The 11582-nt window shown below is 44.4% G+C and overlaps 1 long non-coding RNA gene across 1 annotated transcript; it reads right to left on the bottom strand.

The window, feature by feature from the left end:
* Positions 1–3509: 3509 nt before the first annotated feature.
* Positions 3510–11332, bottom strand: LOC120398288. The gene is made up of 3 exons (XR_005594295.1): positions 11217–11332; positions 5673–5850; positions 3510–3628 (listed from the first exon to the last, which is right to left on the bottom strand). It is a non-coding gene; the product is annotated as an uncharacterized LOC120398288 (long non-coding RNA).
* Between the last annotated feature and the right edge of the window lie 250 nt (positions 11333–11582).

Raw genomic sequence — 11582 nt, 5'->3', positions numbered from 1 at the left:
GAATGTAAAAAAAATTGCTTGCACCCTGTCACCTCCTTCATTACAAATTAAGCACTGCTTGGAAGGCCCGTGAGGCACTGTGTGTAACATATATGGCACCAAGGTGTGATATCCTTGACAGTCAATGGAATGAGGGAAGATGAGATCAGAGCTGTGTGAGATTGTTGGCACAAAGTGAGGCTAGAAAATTCTCAACTGCTTAGCAGCCCACATGGGTGTACAAATTAATCAGATTTCACCTAAATTTATATACCATAGAAAAAAGAAGCTTTTATGATTAACTTGTTTTCCACCTTGTATTAAAGTTAAATAGGTTTTTGGCTTGAACCGAAAAACATACACCCAAAAAATCAGCCACCTGTAAAAATCCAAACTTTCAATCTCCATATGTCCTCTCCTCTCTGGGTAATAATCTACCTCCTTGGCCCCGATGGTATGATGCCTGTAGGTTCTGTTATGACAAGGATATGCCAGCCATGTTGGGCAAGAAAAAATATTTTTGAGAAAGGCCTTTTTGTTTGTAGGACTGTTGCCAAATTAGCTTTGGGGATTTTTACATGCTCCATGTGTTGAAATACAGACAAAGGCTGTCCTCATTGTCACCCGGAAGACACTGGTTATTATTGCACTGTAAGAAAACAAAGTCTGTGATGTACTTTAAACTGTGCATATAACTGTCACTCTTCCTTCATCTTGTTCTGCTCTTGCTTTGTTTTTCAAGTTCACTCACATTCTGCAGACTGCTTGTATTTTCCTTTTCCCCCTCTTGCGAAAGAAACCAGGTTTGTGGCCTACACTGTTTATAACTGAGAGCTGTGGCTTTCGAACACGAATACTGGTATTAAACTGAGAAACAATGCTAATACTTCTGGGATGAAATCCTGCCTCTACTGAAGTCAATGGCAAAGCTCCCTTTGGCTTCAATAGAGCCAGCACTTCACCCCCAGGTGCCTCTCAAGGACAAACTTTGCAGTCTCTTATAAGTGCCTGGTGTAGATGCAGAAAAAAAGAATGGAAGTTAGGGTACCTGTACTCAGCAATTAAATGCCCAGGGTTCGCCCGTGTCAACTGACTCAGGCTCAGGCTGCAGGGCTATAAAATTGCTGTGTAATTGTTTGGGCTCAGGCTGCAGCCTGGGTTCTGGGACTCTTCTCACCTCGCAGGATCCCAAAGCTTAGGCTCCAGCCCGAGCCTGGACATCTACACCACAATTTCACAGCCCTGGAGCCCAGGCCCGAGTCAGCTGACCCAGGCCAGCCACGGGTATTTAACTGCTGTGTCGACATCCCCTCAGTAGCCTGAAGAATAGTCTGTCAACTCCTGTCATAGTGTGTGCCTCGATGGATGCCTCAGAGGGGGAAATAAAGAGTCCTGGCAACCAATAAGCAGAGATAAACCTCACTGAATCATACCTTCATTTATTACTTTTGTTTGTCTTTGTCCCAAAACTAATAGTTGTAATTGTGGTTTGAACGAAGTATGATTTACTCTAATTAAATTGGGAGGGTTGAGTCAGCTCTCTGTACACTGGTATAAATCAGGCATGACTCCACCAAAGTCAGTTGTGGAATTGGTCTAAGCAGGCTCAGAACCAGGCCAGGAAAGTTATCTACTTATGTTTTCAATCTCCCTTAATGAGCAAAGATTCAAGGGTTTTCTTGAAACCTCAATAAGCTGTGTGGTTAGAGTAGTAAAATGCAGCCAGTCAACACAATAGACCTGACTCTGATTAATTTGTGGGATAGCCTCCAGCATCCTTCCAGCTCGTGGCCTGCTAAAGCCAGGAATGCATAGCATAGTACAAATCATTATGAGCCCATCAAAGTGCTGCAGCCTCTATAAACTTTGTTTAAATTAGTTTAAAAGGGTTTGAGGCAATGCTTAGGCTTTTTCAAGGAAACCAAATCTCTTTAAGCGCTGCAGGGACCTGCTACCTAAATAGCTCTTGTAGCACTGCATTGTCTTTATGTACCTTTGCATGTCAAATCTTTTCCTTCTTCCTGAGGCTACGAGACTTGTTAAATTTGGAAATAACGTGTAACATAAATGGCAAATGATTCCATGGGTCCTTCTACACCTGTCAAGTGCCAGGCTTTGGGATACATTACACTCTAAACGTGGACGGAGGGGGTGCTTTGAAACAGCCAGGAAAGGGGGAAGTAGCACTGCTATTTTATTAGCAAACAAATGCTAGGGAGTCTGCAAGGTTGCGGTCTGTGAAAGGTCACTATTTGGCCTGAACTGCTGAGCAAGTTTTTATTTAAAAATTTTTTATTGGTACTTAACATTCATATAGTGCTTTCTATGTTCAAAGCACTATGCAGGCACTGACTAATTAATCCTCAACTATGCTTGAAGCAGATGGGGAAAATACAATCCAAACAGCAACCCCGCCTGCCCCCACCCCACATAGCCCCTCTGCATTAGACCTCCCGACTCCCAGTTCCATGTTCATCCCCCAAGATCACACTGTTTGTCTTTTGTGGGGAGGAGAGTCACACTAAGAATCATCAGCATGAAGGACAGAAGGATTACAGGTAACTTTGGGAGTTTTTTAAAATGAAGCATATCTGTTTTTTCTTCTTTTATAGTTTTCCAGTTTTCTTCTTCTCACAGAATTGAATCAGCTTCTAAAAATAGAACTATTTATCTTGGTATAGGTGGGGGAAAAAAACCCCAAAAATAATTTCAAGCCATTGTGTGATTTCCTTCCTCTTTCAACTTGGAATATTAGACAAATGTGTCTTCAAGGGAACTTTTTCCATCCTCTGAGTTTCAGATGTGTCAGCCTGTCTGAACATGAGGATGGTTTGGTTGGCTAAATTATTGTCCAAACTGCCTCTCATCTTGGCTGGCTTGGTATTTTTGGTGAGACCCCTGCTGTGCACCAGGTCTTAATGGTGAACAGTTTGGACCTCCTCAGTGAAAGGATCACTTAACACACAGCAAATCACTATTCATGGGCCCACCCAGCAGGGTATTATCCATAGGTTCATTTTGCATGACAAATGGGAGGCCACCAAAGAGCTTGCAGTACATCCACTGCCTTCCCAGGAATGTCACAAATTAGATTGCAAAATTACTTTCAATTTTTTTTTAACTTGTGTTTCTTTCTTCTTTAGCACTGACTTTTTTTCCTGGCAGCATGAGACACAAAAATACTTCTCCCCGCTACATTTTCTTTAGTCAGGGTTTTTTTTACAACGCACTCTAACAGCAATGAGCCATACTAAGGTGTGTTATTGGGCTGTTTGGGCAACTCTATTGGTGACTGAAGAGACATAACATAACCCATTGGCCAAAGACACTTAATGTCCTGTGCGACCAATCCCGCTCTCACTGATGTCAATCAGAGATGTGAATGATTGTTGAAATTTTTAGTGTTGTGCTGTGATTGCATTTATTGCATCTATAAAGTTATCTGGTTTGCAGTGGTACATAAACTCATTCTGGTTTTGAATATCACTGGATTAAGAGACCTCTAAATTACAAGATGAAATCCTGGATCTATTGGGAGTTTTGCCATTGGATTTATTTCACCCTTACTCTTTAGTACTGATAAGTAGAAGTGTTGATCACAAAATGCAGTAGAGGTTGTTTGTGAAGACAATGTCAGCCAGGCCCATTTCTGTTAAAATAAGATGTACAAGAGAAATAAATAAACAAACATGTTTGCAGCCAGTTAACAAATGTCTTTTTTTTTTTTTTTGCATTGCTCAATCTCCTAACACAACAGCCAGAGAACCTAGTAACGCTGGCACATGTCAGTAAAGCATTGAATGTAACTAATTAGTCTGCAAGTCCCAGTGTGCTGCTGCCATTCTTTCTCATTTCATTTTCATTAGGAGTTGAGATTAAACTTCATTAGGAACTGAGATTAAATTTTCTTTAGGGCATTCTTGAAGAGAAACGGGAGGGCGCTATTCAGTTTACTGCATATCATTCAGAAAAACAAGGGGTTTGGAAAACAAATATCCCTGCACACAAAGACGAACACATTTTGAGCATTGTGCTAACAGTGCATAGCCCCTGGCAGGAGGAACCACAAGAAGAAGAATGGAATCTAGCACTCCAGTGCAGCTGGCACTCTCCACATCATTGGCACTGATATTATTTGAGTCATTTTGCCAGGGAAAGATGGTCCTTCTGAGAGATGACAACATATTGTAATTTGTGAGAAACACGGTGTTAGGTGTGAAAGTACCGACAGGTTGGAAGGTTATTCCAGACATGCCAAGCAGTCTTCCTTGCCTTAGCATTATTGAAACGCTCTGTAGTTGCATGTCTCCTTAGCTCAGAGTGAGAGTGTCTGGTTATATCACCTCACCGCTGCACAAGGTGCTCAGTCACTTATAATTTGGGGCTAACTACCCCAAACGTCCATGAGCTGTTAAACTCAGCTGCAGGGTTTGCAAGAAGCCTCTCAAATTTTTCCTTAATCGGGGAAAATGTGCCTTAGTTTTATGCCCTCAAAGTGTATTGAGTGATAAGTGCAAGATAAAAATAGCATCTGTAAGAGCGTTATGGATGCCAGTGAGTCACAGAGCAGGACATCTGATGCAGTTTGCATACATGGGTAGGTACTAGCAGAAAGCTTTATACACTGTGAAGATCATGTACAGATGGTGGGGTGAGGGGAGGTTCTGGAAAAGGCTTTTAGCAGCTGTACTTTTTCAGTTGTGAAACTGAAATGACTTTGGAGGTTGTCAGATTCGGGACTGCAAGCATAGAAGGTACATGGAAAACTAGGAGGAATGCCTGCTGGTCTCTTGCACTGTTACTGGGAAGTTACTTCATTCATACTTCATTAGCCTCTTATGTCCAAGGGTCTGATCCAAAGCCCACTGGTCTCTGGAAAGGCTCACGTTGATGTAACTGGGGTTTGGATGTTGCTCAGCGAACGTATAGGCCCACAGGAAAGAGCTGCCTTCTTTGGTCAGCACAAGAGAACAGTACGTTTTCTTACATTAGTAATCTACTGTACAGTGCCTCTGGCCGGTGGATGTTTCATTTTTCCTTGATTTGCTCATGTTTTGGCATTACTGTACAAACTTTCCTTGCTTTTAAAATGGAAAGCTATGTAAAGTATAAATAACTCAGTAATCTCATCTAAGACTTGTCATAAGCCAGGCTTGTCTGCAGTTACCTAATAGTGATATTTAAATCAATTTCTTTTAATGCTTCTGTCATTGCACATCAAAGTCCAGACATGTATGCAAACAGATGAAGGTGCAGCCTTCAGCAACCTAGCACTCAATGTTAACTTTGAATGTCAAGGAAACTGGCCATGAAAAGGCAGGTGCCAGCAGCCCAGGGTCTCAGAAACGTATATGTGCTTTCCTTGTATTTCATATCACTTGCAACTCTGAAAAGCTATCAAGAGAAAGCTAATTCTTTAAGGGATTTATTTATCAAATCCATACTTAGGAGGAAAGGCACACAAGAGTCAGAAAGCTGTGAATTGTAGTAAATAAGATGTCATGATACGTTTAGCAAGTGATAATGCAAACCATGGAAAAATAGGCACAGGTAGAAAACACTGGGAAGTTATCACATTTTTAGCACAGAGTGTAGGGAGGGCATTGGTCTGTTTTCCCCTTGCAAAGTAGTCACAGTTGCCGCTACTTTGTTTTTCATTTTTTACCAGCATCACCATGACTAAGGTGCAGTACCTTATAGTGAAGTCTTGGCAGCATGATGGAGTTTGAAGCTTTCCAGAACTAATGAGACTTTGATTATTCTCATTTCATCCCAGCTTGGACAGCCCTATTTCTGCTGCTGCAACAGTGCCAGCTCCACTTGTGCGGCTTTGATGCTCTGGCTCTGAGAGAGCTTACCTTGGCTGCTAGCCTATAAACATAAAAACATACACTGAAGATGTGCCACTAGCTGAATACCCATTACCACTGAGCAGTGGCAAATTTCAGGGTGGGAGACACAGATTACTCAAGTGATTTTCATTGTTTCATCATTTCAGAATAAGCAATAGCTAAACTTTATATGTGGGCAAGTTATTTCTCTTCCAAAGCCTTTAAACACACATGCCTGATCCTGAGAGGCCTGGGCACCAGGTTTGTATACATTTTGGTGGTGCCCAGAACGGGTCCAAGTCCTGCTCCCCACTCCTGTCTTGTAAGCAGGGGGTGTGTGTGTGTGTGTGTGTGTGTGTGTGTGTGTGTGTGTGTAACTTTAACCCTAACATATCCATTTTTAAATGTTGCATTCTGCTTATTGGGTCAGATCCTCAGCTGATGTAAATCAATGGAGCTCCATCAAAGTCAATGATGCTATGCCAATTTACATCTGTTTAGGATCTGGCTCATTATTCCTATCTGTTTATTGATTAATTTAGCCGAACGTTGAATGTCTGAATTAATGTATCTAGAGGTTTATGTGTGTATGGTACGGCAGATTAATCTGCTTCTTGGTTTTGTTACTTCATTGCTCCAATGTTTCCATTCTCTAACCTGCCCTGAAGAATTTCTCCCCCAAGGAACATCTATTTCTTAAATCTCCCCTAGACCATAGGGAAGAGGTCTTATCTGTCTAATATACAGGAAGGGTGGTTGTTTTAATAAACGTTTCCATTTTATTTTTTGCATGCTCCTGCTGTTACGTTCAACACTCCGTTCGTTCCTGTACAGCTGTCCTCTTCAGCAGCACCTTCTCGTTTCCAGTGTGCAGTTGGAAATCTGTTAAATGTCATGCAAAGTGACTTTCATCAGGTTTTAAAACACAGTTTAAATCATGGTTTGGACCCAGTCCCTCTCCCTTTGAGCACAATGGGAAAACTCCCACTAACTACAATGGGAGCAGGGCCAGGGTCCTCAGCAAAATCTGTGTTTGCAGGTTGTTCTGTGTCTACCTCTCAGCTTCTCTCATTTTAATCCCCAAGCCCCTCATGTTCCACACAAGTTTGGTGTCCACGGACGCAGGGCTGGCAGCGAGGAACGCTGGTGGAGCCAGGCCCACGTTCTTGAATATTGGTAGAGCATGGGCACCATGGGCCCATATAACTCGCTGCCTATGCTGAGAGGTGCTGAGCATTGAAGTTAGTGGGTGTTGTGAGAAACACCATAAGGAATTAGGCTGTAATTTTATTTCAGTACAAGTCATTGCTACAGCTAGCAGTAAATATTTGCAAGTTACCTGGCTGTTCCCTCACAGGGCAGCTAGCCCAGATTTTCAGGCACACCACTACTGGAAAAGGAGCTGAAACAGAGACCTGGGCAGAGGCAGACAATTTCTGATGAAATAAGAGGCTAAGTTGAGTAAATGCATTCAGAATTGTAGATAGTGTGGCTAAGAAGCAAATACCCTGAAACTGCTGGTGTGTTTGTGCTGGTGTGACTGTCTCAGGGTGAGTTTCATGTTGAGATTTTGCGTTCCTTCAGAAGAGGAAACTAACAGATATGAACCCATGAAAAACAAAACTGGAAAAACACATTCATGGATGAAGCTCTGAAATGAAGGTGTCTGGTTTCACCTAGCCCTTGTGCATTGCTCACGAGGCAATGCACAGATCCAGGACATCCGCTATATGATATAACCCAGATGCTGAGTTGACTGAAGTCAACAAATTTTCTTGACAATGTTAAACTCCTCATTTTGTCACCAAACAGACAAGGGTTCAGTTATGGCAAGTGAGTAAAGCATGACTCTGGAGCCTGTGTGCTCCAGCTCCCACCAGCTGAGCATCTACCACTTGGTGCAGATCAGCCCTGGACTATGTGGCATTGTCTTAATTGACTCCGCACTGGTGTTGGCCAGTCTAGAGCTGCAATGATCAAGTGGGGTTACATCACTGGCCCCAATACCTGTGACTATAGCAGAGCACTTCAAAATATGAAGCATCTCCCAGTATGCCAGCTGATTGAGTATGGATGGTCTTCCAGTGACTGGCAGAGTGCAATGACTTGGCAATCGCACATGCATGGAGGTGGCGGGAAGCAGGCTGAGGACATGACAAGAAGACAACCCTCCAGTCCCATCTTCTTTCATTCCATTCACAACTGAGCACAACTTGACTACAAACACTCAAAGTTTATAAATGTTTCTGTTACCTGTAACTTATGACTGAACATTGCAGAGTTTCTAAACTAAAAGCTATGAACTTCTGAGGAAGAAAAGCCTCTAGACCAAAATGCATTCAGGTATATTATGCTTTCAAAAGTCCCCCACAACTATTGTGCCATAAATATCAGCCTCCGGGGACAAGATGAGCCAAACTGCAGAACTGGGATCCAGATTTCTATGTGCCTCCCATCCAAGCTCAGCAGCATTCAGTGTAGGATTTTGAATCTGGCCCATCTTTAGTTATTAACCTTTAAAAATAAAACAGTTGAAAGAGGCTCAAGAGAGCTTGTGTGAGTTACATCCAATAAAAGCATGTCATTTTAGAGTTAAGGAAAATGCTTCAGACTTACTTTGCTCTGTAACATTAAAATCCACAAAATGAGGCGCTACTTGCATTGCATTCTACGTGATTGTTCTAGACTCTGTCTGGAGACAAATCCAGGATTCCAAGACTGTGGAATATGGGGTCGAATATTTCATTTGTTCAGCATTTGCTTTGATGCCAAGTTTACTAGGGAAGGGAACCATCTGAGGCTGCATAAGAAATGCATCTATCTCATTTTCCACTTCTGTTCCTTAAAATATTATTTTCAGCTTTGGCTCCAAGAATTTGTGCAGGCCCTTTGAAACTAACATACTATAACTGAATCACCATGGCCTTGATGACTGCCATGAATAGCCTAGGAACAACCATTGCCTTAACATTCAGCTTCCACACCAGTCTAACCTAGGATCATATGAAATGTAATTGTATGGCTCACTTCCATTTTCCAAGTTAACAAACACAGGGACATCCACCTTTCCATCTGCGACTTGGGTTCTGGTGAAGGAGCCCTAGCAACTGACTGCCTGTGCAGAGAAAATAGATAGGGGGCAGGGGGGAGAAAGGAAATGTGGATAAAAGATTAAGAGAAAAGAGTAAGTACCTCTTTTCCATTCCCCCCAACCCTCCTGTCTTCTTTTCATACAAGACCTGATCCAGCACCCATTTGCAGTAATGGTGTCTTTCCACCGACTTAAATGAGCATTGGATCAGGCCTTTAGTTCCTCATTAACGTTTTATTTCTCAGCTCCCCTTCCTTCTTGTGACTTAAAAAGGATTTGTATTCCTTTTTTTCCTCTTCCCTCATCAATATTTTTCTAATTTAACTCCTGTCCACTTGCTTCTTTTCAGCTACGGTCTGTCCCTTAACACAAATAAAGACTTGTTTTGCATTTCACATTAAATATTTGACCAAGCTTCATAAGAATCCTGAAAAATTGTTAAGGATTATTCCTATTTTACAATGGAAAAATGAGGGACAGACAAGGTAGGTGGCTCAGAGACATAGATTCTAAGGCCAGAGGGGACCATTATGATCATCTAGTTTGACCTCCTGAATATCATAGGCCACTCTCCCTGTGTGTGTCTGCACACACACACCCCGCTCCCCCTCTGCCCACAGCTGCCCCCTGCCACCCTCCCCTGCCCCCAGCCAGCCCCTGTCCGCACCCCCTGGCCAGAGCCATCCGTCCTGCCCACAGCCAGACCCTCCCTGCCCTCCCCTGCCCAGAGCCAGCCCCTGCCATCCATCCTGCCACAGCCCCTGCCACCCCCCTTGCCCCCTGCCACAGTCCCTGCCTGCAGCCAGCCCCTGTCCACAGCCCCTGCCACCCCTCTGCCCCTGCCCGCAGCCCCTGTCCGCAGCCAGCCCGTGCCACCCCCCCGACCCCTGCCACAGCCTGTCTGCACCACCTGCCCACAGCCAGCTCCTGTTGCAGCCAGCCTGTGTCACACTCCCTGCCTTCAGCTAGCCCTGCCCCATGCCCACTGGTGCCCTGCAGTTCTCAGGGCACTAACCCTGCACACCTGCTTCAATGAGGGGGGTAGGGAGCAGCTGGGACCCACACTTGTGCGCAGCCTAGGGTGACCAGACAGCAAGTGTGAAAAATCGGGACAGGGGTGAGGGGTAATAGGAGCCTATATAAGAAAAAGACCCAAAAACTGAGACTGTCCCTATAAAATTGGGACATCTGGTCACCCTAGCACACCCCAAGGGAGTGGTGGGGACCCACACCTGTGAAATGGAGCTCCTTTCTAGTTCAGGCCCATCTTTTTAAAAAAAAACTTTAGGTAGGGTTAACATACATCTGTATTTTCCCAGAGATGTCAGGCTTTTAGGTTCTTAAATCGCTGTCTGGGTGGTAAATTTTAAAAATTCCTCCCAGGAAAATATGGACATATGGTAACCCTATTGGTACAAACAAATGCATACTGTGGCACATCCCTTAAATCAGAACTTTTTATAGGGAAGCGGTTGTTAAGATTTTAGCAGCTCATCACTGGCTGCAGGCGTTAGGAGGGGATACCCTTTTTATAAGTGAAGACCATGGATTAGGAGAACTATATCAGAGGGTGCAGTTATCCTTCACCTAGGGGACAAGCTGCCAGCATGTTTGTCCTATGAAGGGATGATCACAACTGTTCTGACTGATGCTGGGAGAGACACTCTAGGTGAGCTAATCTTTGAGACTGGCAGAGAGACAGCAGAGCCTATGTAGACTGAGAGGGGAATGTTGTGCTACCTGTTGGTGTCAGGGAGCTGGCCCCTGGCAGGCTAAGGGCAGGTGGTAGAGAGGTGCCTCACTATCCTGGTTACCCCCAGGAAGTATCACCGGCAGTGAGGATATGGCATCCCCACCTACCGACTGTCACTACTGCCCTGTGGCATCTGTTCCTGTAACTCAGCCCTCCAGCCAAGTCACAACAAATAAAAGTTGGAATGTCCTTACAAAGAAGCATTTGGCTTCCTTTTCATGGCCTTACTCCACCTTACCAGTGGCTGGTGGGGGAACCCAGGCCCTCCCACTCCAGTGAGCTCCCGTCCAGGGGCCCTAGGACGGGCAGTCAAGGTTCATTTCACTGAACTTCTTTCTGCCACCTCCCTGGATTTCTTCCTACCAGGCTTTCCTTGGCCTTCTCCCCAAAACCTCTCTAGGTTCACCCTCCTTTTTAGGCCCAGGCCTCTCAGGGCCCTGCAATCCCACAACAAAATCCTAAATCCTTAAACCCACTTCCACCCTCCTTGGGCTTCCTCTCTAGTTTAATTTCTTCCTTTCATTCCTCTCTAGTTTCCCTTGCTCTGTTCCCCAGTTAATACCTTCCAGAGCTCGCTCCCTGAAAGTCCAGTTCCTGCCCTTCTTTCAGAGCACACCACCAGCACCGGCTCCACCTGGGTGGCTGCTCTTTGTCTTTCCTGGCTGTTTGCCAGTCTCCTTTACTGAGGTGACCACCCCAGGGCTTGCTTGCTTTCTTCTGGTCAACCAAATCCCAGCGTGACTGCAGGATTCCTTTGTCACTCCCTGCTGCCCTCATCTACTCTGAACTCCCTGTTTTCTAGTCCTCTACTAGCCCCTCCAGCTGGACTTCATCAGCAGTTAAGCCTGGCCCACACTCCAGGTGAAGCCCAGTATATTAACTGACTTCAGGCCCACATTAACCCATCCCTTGCCAGTGTGGGGTACAC

Source organism: Mauremys reevesii, linkage group 1 (assembly GCF_016161935.1).
Source record: "Mauremys reevesii isolate NIE-2019 linkage group 1, ASM1616193v1, whole genome shotgun sequence".
In the NCBI taxonomy this organism is placed as follows: domain Eukaryota; kingdom Metazoa; phylum Chordata; order Testudines; family Geoemydidae; genus Mauremys; species Mauremys reevesii.
Note: the sequence above shows the minus strand (reverse complement) of the source record. Positions and strands in the feature narration are given on the sequence as shown.